We start from the raw sequence: 15,382 nt of genomic DNA, 5'->3' as shown, positions 1-15,382 counted from the left end.
GCGTCCCGGAGCAGGAAGGCCGCAGCGGCCCGGGAGGACCAGCCCTCCAGCCCCGATACAGGGGGAGGCATTTCCGAGGGGCAGGCTGGCGCCCAGCCAGCGGGTCCCCAGAAGCCACACAACACACACCTGAGCAGGTAAGAGAATAGGTGTGTGCCAACTGTGTTTGAAAAAGAAACTCGCTGTACAAATAAATGCGGCGCTTGTTAACACAGGTGTTTATAGGCAGCGTTGCTGCTCCAGGGCTCCTGTCTCCCAACCTTCTTTGTGAGGTTCAGGTCGCACCTGCAGGGACTTTCCTGTTCGGCAAAGGCGCAGGGGGAAATGGATAGTCCAGGTGGACTTCCCGGAGCTGGAGGTCAGCGAGCGGCCGCAGGCTGGGCCCCTCCCCCTGCCCCTCGCGGGAGCTGCCTCTGCTATTTTCACCTGCTCAGGCAGCACTTCCCGACGGGCCAGGCGGCAGCCAGCGGCCACCAAGGGCGGTCACCAGACACAGGCCTGCCCAGGCCCGCGGGGCCCAGTGCTTACTGGGCATTCTCTTCCTCTGGTCTCTCCGCAGGGGAAGGCTCCCGACTTAGAGTTTAGGGACCAAAAAAAGAACCAAACACACCTGTCTAGAGTCGCAGAGCTAATGGGGGCGGGGGGGGCACTAGGGCCGACTTCCAACCAGGGCCCGATTGCAAAGATCAGCTGGAAAGGGCTCCGGAGGGGTCCCCGAGGTTGCTGACAACACCCTTCCCTGAACGACGGGGGGCTCGTCCTCCCGGCCCCCTTCCCCAGAGAAGGTGGCCCTGTCGGGCGGGGACAAGTCACCAAGTGTGAGACGTGGCAGCAGAGGCCCTGGCCCACGGAACTGCACACGCAACAAGGTTCAGGTGGCGCGCCGCCGTCAGGCGTGTCCTGCCCCAGTCTGAAGCGCTCACGGGAGAGAGACGTGAAGCTGAGGACACCCTCCCCTGTGCGGGGGCCCGACGCAGAGGCGGCAGCGGTGCCCTCCGCCAGCCGTCTGTCCGGGGACCCACCGCTCTCGCATCCCGAGGGGGTCTGTCCTCCGCAGCGGCCGGCCCTCAGCTCGGCCTTCGCCGCACGCAGCGGGGAGGTCGGGCCCCCGTGTCGGGGGAGGCCCTCCGGGGTGAGGCGTGACCGGTCCCAAGGGCAGGGGCGGTGTGGAGGCCGCGCTCCTCCGCCCTGTCTCCTGCCAAGGGCGGGGGTGGGGGGTGGTACGCGGACACCAACTGAGAATGTAAAAGCCCACCACGGAGACGCTGAACGGTTTCCCGTTTGAATCTGTGACAAGATCTAGGACGAGTCTCGAAAAGAGGGGGCGCTGCCTGGTTAGACATCATCTGTGTCGTTCTAACCCAGATGACCTCATGCCATAATCACAGGCCTGCTCGGTCCCTTGGAGACAGCTAGGGCGCTGGGGCGCTCTCCCCGCCCGCCAGGCTTCACGCTGGCGACCCCGGCCGCCGCACCCGCCCTCAGGGGCACAGAACGGCAGAGCGCGGGGACAGGCAGCCGCTGTCCCGCCCGTGTCTCCGCCTGAGAGCACGAGTGCCGCGGGCCCTGAGCGCCGAGCAGGGCTCACACACGCAAGGACGTGCAAGCCACACACTCCCGGGCGCTTCTCTGAGGGGGACGCTGGGTTCCAGCTCTGAGCTCAGGCTGGCCCTCCGCCGGTCGCGCCTCCTGCCCCGTGCCCCCAGCCAGTGCCGGCGTGATGCCTGGAGCACCCACGGTCCCTCGTGGACGTTCAATCCACCGTGACAACCAGAACCGTACAGGCGTCCTCCCAGGCGAGAGACGCGTGAGGCACCCCCAACTGCGAGGCTGAGAAGTGCATCTCACCTGCGCTCCCTCCACCCTGGAAACCCCGCCTGGGATAGCAGCCCACACGTGGGCACAGCCCAGGGGCCCGGGGGCCCAGGCAACAGCCACCTCTCTGCATGCCCGGGGCTCGCTGGGCAGCTAACGGTGACCCAGCACCGCTTTGTGCCTCCCGGGGCTGATTTCTGGCGCACGACGTGCTGACATTGGCACCCATGAATAGTCATGTGCTAAAGGGGCGTCATTCACATTTAGGGAGAAGCTGTCTTTCAGTCTGCGGGTTGGTATTTGTCAGCTGGAAGGCAGGACTAATTAGGTGCATCAGTGGAGATGACAAGGAGCTGGAAAACAGCGTGTCGACTGCAGAGTGACTCCACCCAGGACGCTTAAATGCCACGCGGCGCGTGCCGAGGCCGGCGCGCACAGCCAGGTCCCTGACTCTCCGCACACGTCTGGGTTCTGAGCGCGGGGGACAGGTCCAGAGCCGCCAGGGCTGCCCCTCGCCACCGCTCCCCTTGCTCGGGCCAGCCTGCGGCCTGCCGGGGCAGTGCGCGGAGCAGGAAGGGCCGGGGTCAGCCCACGCTCGGCCGTGCCCCCGGCCGGCTCCCCCCGGAGGCGCAGTGGACGCCCTAGCCCCCAGGGCGGCCGTGTGTGAAGACAGGGCTCTTCGGAGGCACTCGACGTTAAATGAGGTCACAGAAGAGGCAGGGTCCTAATCCAGTTGGGTTGGTGGCCTCATAGGAGGAGAAGAGACCAGAGCTCTCTCTCGAACCTGGGCACGCCAGCGCCTGGATCTGGGGCGTCCAGCCTCCAGACTGTGAGAAGGCCTGCCGTGGAGCCTCCCGGCCTTCAGTCGCTTGTTCTGGGAGCTACGGCCAACTCGGCCGCTGTCTGCCTGCCCTCCCAGGACAAGAGGCCTCTGAAGACACCCCCCATTAAGAGGCCACCTGCTGGACGAGGCTGGACTGGCTACCCACCCAGTGCCTCCCATTCTGGGGAAGCGTCTCAGGGCGCACAAGCCTCGCAGCCCCAACGCCCCCTTAAGCCCGCCCCCACATCCCGCCTGTGCCTCGGTCCCGGAGACTCCGCCCCTGGCCTCCCCGGGCCTTTCACCGCGGCCTTCCAGCGGGGATCCTTCGACTGGGCCTCCCTCTCACTGCCGCTCCCAAACCCACCCTCAAACCGCTCTCAGCGAGGTCCCCAAAACACTCTCACAACCACAGGCTTTCCGGCTAAAAATCACCACCCTGCCCGCCAGGGCCTGGGAGGCAGCAGCCAGCCGCCTCGGCGCTGTGCCGCCGGCGCGTCCCTCTGCTCCCCGCTGGCCCCCACGCCTGCTCCTGCGGCACGAGAGGCAACCACACACTGGTACTTCTCCCCTCTCTTTCTCCTTCCCTTCCTCTCTCTAAAAGTAAATAAATAAAATCTTTAAAAATAAATAAATGTGGAAACAGGGAACTCCAGCATCTCCTATTAAGCCAGACACTGATGAGCTTTGCAAAAATACAAACAAACAATGTTCTTTCTATTTCTTCTTTGGAGAAAACATACAGTTTATTTGATAAAATATGTTATTTAAGGTAATAGGTAATGGTTTTATGAGTGTTATTTTTAATGAACTTATGGCTATTTTTATTTTTAATGAAGGTATCATTATTTTAAAACAAATTCATTAAGAAAAAAAATATTTTTAACGTTGGTCAGCTGCCCTTCCTAATGCAGTAAAGAGCACTAGATGTAACCCACATATACAAAAGCTCTTGGGGTCCTCAGAAAGTGTGAGGAGTACAACGGTGTCCTGAGGTCAGAGCGCGTGGGGCGCGCGGGGGTCACCCCCACTCACAGCAGCAGCGGCGTCTCCTCAAAGCGCGTTAGAAACGCGGACTCCCAGGCCCCGCCGCAAACCTACGGCTCCAACCCTACACCCTAACAAGCTCCCGCAAAGGTTTGCCAAGTGCCCGTCTGTTCAGTATGGAGAGGGGCACTCACCGAAGCACTGACAACGTCCAGCTCTCTGGCGCCGAGTCCTGTCGGAGTAACAGTTCTCTTAGTGCAGCACATCCCTCTGGGGACGGCAACTCCCCAACGTGCGAACTCGAGTCAAGAAATAACCCCGAAGCGAAGCCCCGCGGGTCACACCCACGGGACAGGTCTGGGGAGCAGGGGCCTCCTCCTGCCGCGGCCCTGTGCCAGGCCTGGCTCCACAAACGCCTGGGGGTGACGGACACAGTCGGGCCACGGGGCCTGGCGGGGGCCGTCGTTGTCGGCGGTGGTCTCGGCCCCCCCAGCCCCACCCCAGCCACGCAGCCGGGATCCCTCTGACCAACTGCACGCGGGCAGGCCCTGGGCTCCCGCACCGGACAGCTCTGTCAGCCCGCCCCGCAGCCTCGCCCTCTGACCCCGGCTCTGCCCAAAAGCCACCCCTCATTCGGGGGCCAGGGAGCGTGAGACAACCAGTAGGCTGGGGGTGCCCCGGCCGGGTCCGGATGAGGTGGGGGATGGGCAGAGCGGGGGGACACAAGAGCTAGGCAGGAGCACCAGGGTGCTGGAGGGCCACCCCTGGCCAACGCAGGGAGGCGGGTCCAGGGTGCAGGGTCCTGAGGCTGAGGTGTCATACAAAACAGAGCCTAGTGCACAAGTGCTCGGCCACCACCGGCGGCGGGCGGAGAGGCCGGAACACACCCTGTGTCACGGCGGCGGCAGGAGCCGACCCCGCTGACACCCTGCCCTGGGCCTCCCTCTGCTGTGGGAGCCGCCCGACGCTGAGCTGTGGCTGCCTGAGCGGACCAGCGCCCTTGCCCGGGGGTGCGGTGGCTCCTGGTCGCCGGGGAGGACACGGGGGCTCTGGGAGATCGAGAACTTGGCCAGGGCCGCGTGGCCGGGCCCTGTGGACAGCAGAGCCGGGCGCCAGCCCACATCTGGGGTGGATCCGCCGCACCGCTGAGCCCTTGAACTTCAGCAGGTCACCCGCCTCTTGATCTCCCGGGCCGCGGGCATCCAGTCCAGACCGGCTGGGAAAGGCGGCTGACCCCTGGCCACGGTCACCCCTGCAAAGAGCTGACTCAGTGGTACGTGGCCGCCTCAGGGAAGGGGAGGCAGAGGCCAAGGGCCCTGAGGCGTGTCCGCCAGCGGGGAATCAGGAAGTAGGGCCCAGCTGCCCGGGCTGGGAGATTTCTTCAAGGCCTGCCACTTCCCCACTCCTTTCCCTTCTGCAACCACCCTTCTGCCCTGTGTGTTGTCAACAAACCCCGCGCAGCAGCCAGGCTGGCCCTCGGGGGCCGCAGCAGCCAGGAGGAGCAGGCCCCACCTCCAAGGGGGCCAGGCCAGGCCCCCGGCCGCAGCCCCGCGGACAGGAATGCCCAGAGCGGGGGCTGGTGACCCGAGGGATATATGCACCCTCCCACCCCCGGCCCGGGGCGGGGGCCTGGGTGCCGCTAAAGCGTCCAGTCCCAACTGCTCAACCAGGGTCCGCCCCGGGCTCGCGGCTGTTGCTCGCAGGCCTGGTAGGCTCCGCTCCTCCATGCGTGGGAGGTCAGGAGAAGTACATGCCGGTAGCAGGGGAGCAGAGCGCCCCCAAAACACGCAGCAGTACATTCGGACCCAGGGTGTGCGCCGGGGCAGGAGCGTTCAAGTAGGGATTTCAGAACTAAAAACACCCCTTTTACACACATCAGTCCTTCTGACCCTCACAGTGGTCCCATGAGGCAGAGACCGGGGGAAGGCTCAGGTGGGGAAGCCGCCTCAAGCTGCTCGGGGACCCAGAGCCTCTCCGTGAGGCCCTCAGGTGTCACGGAGCCGCTCTCGGTTCAGGGTGGCTCTCAGCCACGAGGCAGCACCCGTCTCTCTAAGGGCTTCCGTGCAGACCGTCCCCAGTGGCCACGGACAGAGCCAACCCGCAGCCAGCCCCGCTCCAGCCCTCGGCCCTGCCCGCTGGACTCGGAGCCTGCTTCCCACGGCCACCCGTCGCTGTCCGGGCAGGAGACAGCGCCGCCCACGCCACACCCCACCCCCGCCACCGCCCTCACGTTCCAGCCCACGGGTCAGTCATCTCGCAGCCTCACCGGCCCCTGAACTTCCCTCCTGCTTCTAATTCTTCAGCTCTTACTAATCTCTGGGGGCAGCGGCCTGGGGGTGGGCAGCATGTGGACGGCACAGAGAGCCCAGTTGGAGACGTCGGCGTGCGTCCTTGGGCTTCTGCTTCCAAATGGCACCAGCCCCGCGGTGCGTGGGCGGCGGAAGGAGGCAACCTGCGGTGCAGATTGCGGGGGGCCGGTGCTGGCAGGCGAAAGGCTCTCCACAACCAGGCGCAGGGGCCTCCGCCTCTGGGCCAGCCCTCCGCCCGCGCCCCGCCCGCTCCGCCCGCACCCCTGGCCTCCGCTGGCGCCTCTTCCCGACCCACCTCGGCCTCACCCATCAGACCCCTCCCAGGCCGCCCGCCCTCCCCGCACACTCTGGGTCCTTGGCGAAACCCGACGAGAGTCCTGTCCTCTGTCCCCAGCGTTTTGACCCCGGCAAGCAGGCCTGGGCCTGGAAATCCCTGAGAGGCCCTCTGTGTGGGCAGACACTCAGGGACTTCGGTCCACCCCGCCTGGGACCCAGAGATCTGGACAAATGTCCCCTGTTTTCCAGTGGGGGCGGGGGACATGTCACCAGAGCAGCCCAGCGGCCTGACTGGAGTCACGATGGGTGACGTCTGTCACTTCCCTGCAACCTGCAAGTGCGTCGCCACCTGGGAAGGCCAGACGGGGGAGAGCCGGTCACCAGCAGCTGCAGGCGCCCAGCATCCTGCTCCCCCGGGGGTGCCCTCTGCGGCCAACGCCCGGGGCGGCACACGCCGCGTGTGGAAGCAGAGGGAGGCCTCCCTCCTTGGAAAGTCCAGCCGTCCCCTTGGCCGTCCCCAGCGCCTCCTCCAGCTCCTGGCAGTGTCCCCATTCCAGCCAAACCCTGGACCCTCCCGCTGGCTGGTCGTTGTCACCACCCCTGGGTTTTCCGGACAGGACTGTGTCTCTCCGTTGTCTTCTTTGCCTCCCAATGGAAGAGCGCACTCGACGCGGCCCTGTGAGGCCCCGCCCCTCCCCAGCCCTGACCTCTGCTTCCCAAATTGGTAACTTGGCGGGACTTGAATAACGAGTGTTTCGTGTCCTGTTTTGATTGCACACAGTTGGGAGAAATTAATAAGAAATTCTCTTTTCAGAAATGAGAGCAAAAGAGCGGCATCTTTAGCGAGTCTCACCTTCTGGAAAAACCAGGGCGTCCGGGTTCCACAGGCGCCCCACCCCCCGCCAGCCTGCCAGCATGAGAGAGAGAGAGAGAGAGAGAGAGAGAGACCTGAACCCCGGGGGGTCACGCAGCCCTCAGCCATTCTACCTGTCACCTCCAAAGCCCCAGGTCCCCCGAGGAGGTCCGTTTCCGTTCAGTACCAAGAGCACCACGCCGGACGTGCTCCTTGAGCCGGGCTCCCCGGATGGGGACCGAGGCTGCAGGGGGTCCCGACACCTGTCTCCCCGGCCGAAGGCCACCTGCCCTTTCTCTCCAGTCTCACCCGGATGGAATGAGACAACCCACACAGACACCGGCACCTTCTAAGGGGCCCTGGGCCCCCGCCCAGTTCCTGGAGGTGAAGAAGGTGGAGACCAAGGGGGTGTCCTCGCCGGCAGGAGGCTGAACTTGACAGCCCCTCCAACCGGCGTTCGGGGCTCTCCAGGGGCACAGGAGGAAACGTCCGCTCGCCCCCCGCCACGGCCTAGCCCCCTCCTCCCCGGGCCGCAGCTCCGGGCCGCCGCCTCCTGTGAGGAGGGAGCCCGGCCTCACTGAGGGGGAGGAGGCGGCATCAGAGCGGCCGGGACAGCCCGCACACCGTGGCGTCCCAGCCCTGTGCACCCTCGAGTGTGTCAGGCCTCCGCTGCTACGGAGGGCTCCGAGTGACTTAAACTTCCCAGGAAATGTCACAGCGCCGTCCCCGCGCTGCCTCCCCTCCCCCGCCTCCCTCGGTCTTTCTGACTGTCTGTCTGTCTAGCTGGGCCATTCTTCCGTTCTCTCTCTCTCTCTCTCTCCCCCCCCTCTTCTCCCTTCCTCCCAACCCTCCCTCCCTCCATTTTTTGTCCCCCTTTCTCCCCCCGCAGAGGGAGCGCTGCTTTTTCGGCCCCTCTCCCCAAATGAATGTCTCCACATGTTAACTTCATTAATTTGGGAGAAGTTTATCAGTACAGAGGTTAATTGTCTTTCCCTGACACGTTTTCACTGAATACATCTGGGTGACAAAAATTAATTTCCTCATTAGCTATTTTTGAAAGTGGAACAAGCTCAGAGGGAAATCAGGGCGGCAGTGTGAGCGGTTCGTCCGCTGCCCCCGCTCCGCCGGGGTCCCCTCCCGGGGGGACAGAGGCACGGAGGGCCGGGGTCGGGAGCCAGAGGGATTTCCCGAGGGGAGGAGAGCCGGGGGGGCGAGGTCTGGGCTCTGGGGTGAAGGCTGGCTCCACGGCCCCTCCCGGGAGCTGCGGGGGCCCCGCCAGGGAGAGGCCTGGGCCCGGGGACCGGGTGGCCGGCCGGGGGACCCACCCTGGCTGCTCCAGCCCCGTGGCCTGCCGACGACGGAACCTGCTCCCCGCGGACACCCAAGTCACAGCTCCTGGGGGCTCCGTAAGAGCGGCAGGCAGACACGGACCGCACACCCGGAAGGGCTTAGCTCCGAGGCCCGCCGCACTGAGCCCGGGGACCAGGCCCGCGTGCATCGGCGAAGGACAGCGGCCTCCCGCCAGAGGCCCCGACGGGCGTGGCAGCTGGGTAGCCCTGCCCCCGCGTTGGCCCTCGAGTTCAGAGTGGGGGTGTCACGCCGGTGGCAGCCATGGGACCCTGGGCCAGTCACCCAACCTCTGGGGCCTCGGCTCCCCGGGCCACGAAGGAGACAGCTGCCCTGCCTTACACTCACTGCGGCTCCACACTCGAGGCCCCGGGGAGCTGCCGGCCCCCGGACCCCGCGGCTGTCCCAGCCCCTCCTCTCCCTTCCAAGTGACCCTTCCCGTCGGTTCTGGCCCGTCGGTTCTGGCTGCCCAGGGCAGAGGTTGCCAGGACTTGGAGGCCTGGCAAACCGGGGTGCAGAACTGCCCGAGCCGAGCCAGCTCCCCGTACCCGGCCCCCGTCGGGCTGGCAGGCTCCCGCGCTGGGCCTGGTCCTGGCACAGAGACAACGCGCGGTGCCCCGGGCCAAGGCCGGGCCACGTCCAGAGCCCCTCACTCCGGGGCCCAGCGCCGCCTCGGGCCGACCCTGCACCCGGAACAGCTGGGGGCAAGTCCGGGCAGGGAGCCCCGTGCCCACCCCTGCGGCTCCTGGGACCACGGAGGCCGGTCTGCCAGACCTCAGGTCTCCCCCAGGCTCCGCTGCCCCCGGCCCGACCCCTGCCCCTGCCGCTGCGCCTCTGTCACCCCGGGCGGCGGCCCTGGGCGGAGCCGGGCCAGCTGGACAGAAAAGCCCCAGGGCGGCCCCACCCCAGCCTCCGCCCCTCCCCCCTCCTTTCTAGGAAACAGGGCAGCGAGGGGCTGGTGCTGATACAAATCCTGAATTTCCTGTTTCTACCCACTGAGATATCATGCTGTGCTGGGTAGGGGGGCGCTCCCCAAAGACCGGCTCTGGCCCAGCCCAGAGAAATCGCCTTTCCACTGCAATTTCAGGGACAGGAAACACCAGACCCGGGCACTGTCTGAATGGCACCGGTCAGCCCGGGGCAGGGACCAGGGGCCGCGGCGCCTCCTGCCCCCTCCGCAGCTCCTGTTCCCCGGGCCTCTCCTTTCTCATGGCCCCGCCCCCGCCGGAGACGGCTGCCGAAGGAGCCTCAGCTCTTCCCTGAGCCACCGCTCTGGCAACCTGCCGCCCACCAGACCTGTGCTGAGGTGACAGTGGGGCCCGGAGCGCCGGCCCCGACGAGCAGTTCTGGGCCGTGTGGAGGCCGGAGGCGGTCACACACTGCCCACGGGCCCGGTAACCCTCCCCAGAACACTTCCCGCCCAGTCCCATCCAATCTGCTTGGAGCCTGGGAGGCCTTCTCCCTGCCCCGTCCCCGGTCCGGTGCCAGGGTCCCTCCCTGCTTCCAGGCCTCCCTGTGGGAAGGAGGGACCTGGCAGCGAGGTGGGATGAAGCCTCGGGACCTCTCAACTGCCTGACAGGAGCCCGAGGATAAGGGAATGCAGGGGGCGGGGGCAGGCTTCGGGCAACATGGTCCCGGAGCGGGGTTCTAAAGGATGAAGAGGAGTTTGCCGAGCTGATCAGAGGAGAAGGGCCTGCAGCAAGGCGGCAGCAGGTGCAGAGTCTCTGAGCCGAGCCCAGTGACGGGGGACCTTGAGGCTGCTGTGAGCGCTGACACCCACACTTCCGAAGGCGGGGGCGTGCGAGCAGGCCGTGCGAGGGGCCCGGGCTGTGTCTGCAGAGGGCTCGTCGGCGGCCGGGTCTGAACGTGGGCTGGGAGCCCACCGGGGAGGCAGGACCGAGGCCAGGCTGGGGCTGAGAGCCACGGGGACACAGTGGCTGCCTCGGCACCAGGGGCGCTGCTTCTAATGGGATCCCTGTCTCTGAGAAACAGAGCAGAGACGTATCAGAAGGGTTCTCAGAAAACCTCAGGGGGAAAGGGGAGGGCTCTCTGGTTCCAGGGCCCCGCAGGCAGGCAGGCTCCTGGCCCCTGAAGCGGTTTGCCAGGAAAGTTCGCTCTTGCCCCGCTGTGGAGATGGGGAAACCGAGATAGAGAGAGGCCCCGAATCAGAGGCAGCCAGCGCCTGCTCTAGGAATAGCTCCCCGAGCAGCCTGGACTCCCACACCGGGCCACACGCTTTTGATGTGGGCGCCGCAGCTGCACACGTCTTCCTGCAAAGGCACCTGGCTGTGCGTCGCCTCCACATGTGGGCGGCCGGGTGCTTCGAGGTGCCCCACCTGAAAGGCGCCGCCCTCCCCCCGAAGCCAGCAGGGAGAGCCGTTCAGGAAGGTCTGTGCCAGGCCCGAGCCAGAAGGGAGACAGGCCCGGCCGGGCTCTGTGGAGCCCCGGTCCTGTGTGTCCTCGTCCGCAGAGTGAGCAGCGTCTGTCCCACTGGGTGGAGCGCTCTGAGGACGGCTCGGGGACAGGGCCACAGTCGCGTGTCTGCGCCCAGGCCGTCCGGGGACGGGAGGGCATGAGTGGGGCGCGTGCTTCCCAAGGGCTCCCCTGCCCGTGACCCGCTGCTCTCTTGCTCCCGGGTTTTGGGTCTGGAAAGACCCGATCCTGGTCAGCTGTCTCCTCATCACTGCCCGGCGCCGCTCCGGCCAGCGGGGATGGAACACGGGTCCCTCGGCCGGGACTCCCAGGGCTGGTCCCGAGAGCCACCCCGAGAGGCACGGGCATCAAAAGTCGCAGTTTTCTTATGTTCTGGGCCCTGTGACTTCCAAGAGGGACAACGGAGGGTGTCCCACTACATGCAGATTCCAGCCACTTCCCTGAGCTACATTCTGCGGGACCGAGAACAGAACGTAGCTCAGGGAAGTGGCTGGAATCTGCATTTGGTGGGAAGGGCTCTAAGCTGTGGCAACGAGGGAAGGGGGTTACTTTTGAGCGTTTACGATGTTTTCTCGGATGCACTGTGGACGTGACGATAGCTTTAAACGGTAAAGGTGCGCGTGTCTTTGCTCACCAAGGAGCCTCTACGGGCCCAACGATACGCGGACCTTTCAGGATTCGAGTGTTCTGCTTGCATCACTCAACTGGCCAGAAAGTCTTCAATTGCTCCAGGTCGCCCTTTCAGAGGCAGTCATTACTCTTTAGCCTGTTTACCGAGGGCTGTGCTAAGCGCTTTGGGCATACAGCCGACCCTGGAACCACTCAGGGGCGGGGGGTACCGCCCCCCCGGCAGGGCCACGTGGCTGCGGCCGGCCCCTCCTCCGTGGATTCCCAGCCGCCGATGGAAACACCGCCCACCCTTGAACTGCAGGGGTTTGGCCTACGCAAGTGCACTTACACGTGGATCTTTTAAACCGGCATAGACTTGGGCCTTCACAGGGTCAAACCCGAGTTGTTCAAGGGTCGACTCTGTCACCTCGTGTAAAAGGCAAGGTCATGAAACCCATTGCACAGGTGAGGAAACTGAGGCATGGAGAGGTGCAGGGATTTGTCTGAGCTCACTGCGCTGCACGCCGTCGAGCCAGGGTGAACCCCAAACCTGCCGAGGCCATTCTCAGCACCCGCTCCCCCTCGCTGTGACCTGCCCCCTTCTCCCTCCCTTCGTCTGACGCCCTCCGCCCGGGTCCCACTTACTGCCCGTGAGCCCGCCCTGCCCCGCCCCTGTGCGTCCCCGCAGGGCGCTGCTGCTTCTCCCATATCGGGCAGCACCCTTCTTGTCCCTTCTCTCTGCCTCCCCCGACAGGGACCCCTGAGGACCAGGACAGGGGCTGTGGGGGCCGGGCGGTCCTTTGCTTCGTCCCGTGCGGAGCCTGGACTCATGCAGGCGGGTGGTGAACGCGTGCGGAGTGAATCTTTGAGCTCCTCCCGGGGTATCGTTTTTATTCTTTACAAAACTCATAAAATCTACCAATGAAGCCTAGGGCGTTGCTTCTCACCGGGAGAGGCAGGGAAAAACTGGGGCTCGCAGCGGCGCGCAAAGGGGCAGGGCTGCTGCTGGGGGTCCTGGCCCCCCCCGAGTGGCAGCCCCTCTCCAGGCCGCAGCCCACCCCCTCCCCCCAGGGACGGGTCAGACACCTGGCGACACTGAAGACACTGCACCGACTCAATGCTCCCCAACATTCTGGGCAACGTTAAGACTGGCCTACAGCGGAAGGCAGCGGCTGGACCCCTTCTGAGGTTTCCATGTGAAGGAGCCCGCTGCTGGGGGGTGGGGGCGGGCTTCTCCTCTGCACTTTGGGAAATGCCAGAAAAAAATGTTACATGAGGCCACACTGCCCGGACCTGGGCCTTGGTGAGCTTACCACCGTCCCCCTCAGCGCGGGCCTGGGGCCCCTCATGAGAGCCACTGGCTCAGCGGGGAGTTCCGTTCTGATGTCTCAAAACAGGACGCCGCTTGTTTTGGCTTTGGCTCATTCAAAAAAAAAATTCCCACCTACCTACCGCGCACCGCGCACACCCATGGGCTTTCGGGCCACAGTGACCGCGCGGTGCTCTCGGTGTCTCACTCAGGGGCCAGGGGACGCCCGGGGGACCGGGGCGCTGTCCCCGTGCACGGCAGGGGACCGCCCGAGCCAGCCCGGAGGCCCCTGCCAGCCCGAGCTGGTGAATCACCCAGCCCGTAGCCTCTCCCAGCACCGTGTGGCAGGGCTGACGGGGACGTGGGGAGACCAGTAGCAGCTGGCAGGAAACGGGTGAGAACAGTGGCCACAGATAAACTGTGGGACCCACAGCGCAGTGTGGAGAGACTCCGAGACAGGAAGTGGAGCTGCCAGGCCTCGGCGCGGCCTGCTCTCGCCCACTCCCGGGGGCTCCACAGACGCCCGTCCGAATGACGCTCAGGGACACAGCTGTGGGTCCCGTGACACCAAGGATCCAGGGGCCGGGAGGTCCGGGCCGCCAGAGGCCACAGTGTGAAGAAGCTGGCCCGTGACAAAAGGACAGCAGGCTGGGGCCACCAGGATCAGCTCAGCGCGGCCCGTGCATTTCTTAACCAGCCAGGGTCGCCATCGCAAAAGTGGCCAGCCGTCGGGGGCGGGGGGCGGGGAGGGCACACTGAGAGGGTCAGGCGGGACGTCACTGCTTTTCAGAGCGTCAGACCCAACGCCTTCACATACCCCCAAGCCTTTGCCCTGTCCCAGGGGCCGGCTCTCTGTCCCTCGAGGGCTCGCAGGCACTACGGAGCAGAGGTCAGAGTGTCTCCATTTTTTAAAAAAGATGTTGTTTAATTACTTGTAGGAAGAGGGAAAGGGAAGAAGAAAGAGAGGGCGAGAAACATCCATCGGTTGCCTCTCACACACCCCCAACCGAGAACCTGACCCGCCCCCCAGGCACGTGCCCCGTTGGGGAATCGAACCTGAAACCTTCCAGTTCGCAGGCTGGCGCTCAACCCACGGAGCCGCACCCGCCGGGGTAGATGATCCCCATTTTACAGACGAGCAAACGGCGGCTCGGGGTCTGCGTACCCTGCCTGGGGCCTCCGAGCTCAGACTCTGGGTCTGACCGCCACCCCGGCGGAGCCCCGAGTTACACAGCCGCCCCGGCAGGCAGCGCCGGTGCAGGGGCGGGAGGCAGAGACCGGCGAGGGGAGCAAAGCCGAGAGCTGAGGGCTGCGGCCAGTGTTGGTAACACACTCCCACGATCCTGGCCGGGTGCCCGGCCAGGCAGCCCCACGAGAGGGGAACCCCCTCTTTGCACCCCAAGGCAGATCCACAGATCTCACAGGGGCATCCAGAGCCGGGTGGCCCCTGTGACATGCCTTCTGCCAAGTGGCAGCGGAAGCTCCAGCATCTGCCCTTGACTCGTGAACATGCTGGCCACAGCCTCTGGGGGGAAGGGGCTCCGCCGGGAAGTGCTGAGTGGGGCTCCCGGGCCTGCTCTGGCCGCTGCAGTTGGCACCGCGGGGGGTGGGGCCCCCTTCCTGCCTCTGAGGAGCGGCACGGGGCACCGGCCCCAGGGCCTGAGCGGCCGCTCTGCCGCGCCAGGGCCCCTCTCCTCTCAGGGAGCAGGCGAGGAGTTCGGCCGGAGGACTGATTCACCCTCGTTCCTGGAGCTCTGCAGGCAGAGGGGATGCTGCGGGTAGGTTCTAACTGTATCATCTGGGCTGGGGCCGGCAGCAGATGGTCCTTATTACAAAAAAATACTTCCATGTGGGCCTAAAATAGCCCAGCACTCGCCATCAGCTGAATGGAGAAATGTACTGGCCGGGCGTCACGTGGGGGTGGGCGCGCGCCGCCGGCAGCGGCAGGTTGGGCCGTGCGGCCTGGGCCTGGGAGGCAGAAAAGGGAAGCCGTGGGCGCCCAGTGTGCGCTGGGCCTCATGCTAGCCAGGTGGCGGGTCTGGCCCAGGAAAGCCCCATGACCGTCCTGAGCCCATGTGACCTACAGCCTGAGAGACACACAGCAGGGACGGCGAACACAGGCGGGCGCAGGGCGGAGGGGCTCCCCGGTCTGCCCCGGGGTGAATCTCGGCTCTGCCACTCACGGGCTGCGCGCCCGGGCCCCACTGGCCAGTCCGCAGGGCGCAGGGGGCGCAGCATCCGACGGGGCGGGGCCCGGTGAGCTCACAGCTCGGGCAGGTGGCTCCCCGAGGCAGGAAGCGGCCCTCCCGTCTTGTCCCCTTTCAGTGAGGACTCCTTGGTGTCCCCGTTTAAACCAGGCTACGTTTTAGCAAGGGGGCCTGGCAGCTCTGGAAGTCTGGGTCCACAGCTACATCCCCGGGGCCGATGCCACGCGCCCTGGGGGGGAAAGCGATGATGCTGAGGCAGCGCAGGCGGGGACAGGGATGGCGGGCTCCAGCCAGGCTCGCGCCAGCAGCCCTGGGCGGCGAGGGCCCTGCATCCCCCCCCGCCTGTCCCCCGAGCCCCGGCCATGTGGCCTGAGAGGTGGAGGGCCTGCCAGCGGCAGAAACCGGGAAACCCTCAGG

Source organism: Pteronotus mesoamericanus, unplaced genomic scaffold (genome assembly GCF_021234165.1).
Source record: "Pteronotus mesoamericanus isolate MK-2021 breed Mesoamerican mustached bat unplaced genomic scaffold, CSHL_Meso_final contig_101, whole genome shotgun sequence".
Classification (NCBI taxonomy): domain Eukaryota; kingdom Metazoa; phylum Chordata; class Mammalia; order Chiroptera; family Mormoopidae; genus Pteronotus; species Pteronotus mesoamericanus.
This window is presented reverse-complemented; position numbering follows the sequence as displayed.